Below are 2,219 nucleotides of genomic sequence, written 5' to 3'. Positions count from 1 at the left end.
TTTTCAGTCTAGGAGCGGAGGTCCCTAGGACCATCAAGGGAGAAGAGCAGAGAGCGGGACCCTACCCAGAGAAACAGTGATGCCTGAAATGGAGCCAGAGATGATGATGTGGAGCGATGGAGCAGCTGGAGACTTTAGACCCAGAGAGGGAGAGCGACTGTGTGCTGAAGACCTGGGAGGCATGGGGGAAGGATTGCATGGAGGGGATTGTAACCATAGAATGAATGTAAAACTAATGTTCTCCCATGTAAACTGTCACATAATTCACAATAAATCATTTAAGAAAGAAAAAAAAAATGGAAGGAATATACAGAATGCTTGTACCTAAAAGAAATGGTCGATGTTCAACCATTTCAAGAGGTAGCATATGATCAAGAACCAACAATACTGAAGGAAGAAGTCCAAGGTGAATTGAAGGCATTGGCAAAGAACAAGGCACCAGGAATTGATGGAATACAAATGGAAATCTTTCAACAAACTGATGCAGCACTGGAGACACTCACTCAACTATGCCAAGAAATTTGGAAGACCTGGCCAACTGATTGGAAGAGATCCATATTTGTACCCATTCCATAGAGAGGCGATGACCCAACGGAATGTGGAAATCATAGGACAATATCATCAATGTCACATCCAAGTAAAATTTTGCTAAATATAATTTTTAACAGTACATTGGCAGGGCACTGCCAGAGGTTCCAGCCGAATTCAGATGAGGGTGTGGAATGAGGGATATCATCGCTGATGTCAGATGGATCTTAGCTGAAAGCAGAGAATATCAGAAAGATGTTTACATGTGCTTTATTGACTACACTAAGGCTATTAACTATGTGGTTCATAACATTGTGAAGAATGGGTATTCCAGAACACTTAACTGTACTCATGAATAACCTGTACAAAGACCAAGGGACAGTCATTCAACCAGAACAAAGAGACACTGACTGATTTAAAACCAGGAAACGTGTGTGCCAGGATTGTAGTCTTTTACCGTAATTATTCAATCTGTCCTGGTGTGGTGCTGTGGGTTAATGCACTGGACCGCAAAGTCGGCTTGCACTGCTAGGCCAGCAGTTCAAGCTCACCAGCTGCTATGGGTCAGAACCGACTCTACGGCACTTAACAACAATTCAGTCTGTATGCTGATCAAATAATTTGAGAAGCGTAATTATATGAAGAAGAACATGGCATCAGGGTTGAATGAAGACTTATTAACAACTTGTGATAGATGATACAACCTTGCTTGCTGAAAGCAAAGAGGACTTCAAATACTTACCAATGATGATCAAAGACCACAGCCTTTGGTATGGGTTGCACCTTGATGTAAAGAAAACAAAAATCCTCACCACACTGGACAAATAAATAACATCCAGATAAATGGAGAAAAGATTGAAGCTATCAAAGACTTCATTTTGCTTAGATCCACTGTCACCATGCATGGAAGCAGCAGTGAAGAAATCAAATGATGTATTGCATTGGGCAAATCTGCTGTACAAGACCTCTTTAAAGTGTTCAACAGCAAAGATGTCAATTTGAGGCCTAAGGTGCACCTGACCCAAGCCATGATATATTCAATCACCTCATATGCATGTGACAGCTGGATAGTGAGTAAGGAAGACTGGAGAAGAATTGATGCTTTTGAGTTATGGTGTTGGACAAGAATATTGAGAGTGCCATGGGCTGCCAAAAGAACAAACAGATCTGTGTTGGAAGACGTGCAGCCAGAGTGCTCCTTGGAAGACAGGATGACCAAACTTTCTCTCTTACTTCGGACATTTTATCAAATCGTTCAACATAAAACAATCACAGTCGTAATAATAATTGCTCACTATTGGATCAAAAGAATTCTATCCCTATTTCCTTTCTTTTAATGTTTTATTGTGAATTATGTGATAGTTTACATGGGCGAACGTTAGCTTTACATTCATCCTATTGTATATAGTTTCATTGCCATGGTTACAATCCCCTCCATGCATCATCAACCAACCAAAGGGCATACCCTGCAAGCCTGCCCCCCTGGTCCTCAGCACACAGCCCCTCTCCCTCTCTGGGTCTAAAGTCCCCAGCCGCACATCTCCCCACGTCATCGTCTCTGCCTCCATATCTGGCATCGTTGCGTCTCTGGGTAGCGTCCTGCTTTCCACTCTTCTCCTTTGATGGTCCCAGGAACCTCCGCTCCTAGACTGCAAAGTCAATCACTCCCCTCCTTTTGCTACAAAATATCT

Source organism: Chrysochloris asiatica, unplaced genomic scaffold (genome assembly GCF_000296735.1).
Source record: "Chrysochloris asiatica unplaced genomic scaffold, ChrAsi1.0 scaffold00445, whole genome shotgun sequence".
NCBI lineage: Eukaryota > Metazoa > Chordata > Mammalia > Afrosoricida > Chrysochloridae > Chrysochloris > Chrysochloris asiatica.
The sequence above is the reverse complement of the archived record's forward strand: the minus strand, read 5'-3'. Positions refer to the sequence as shown.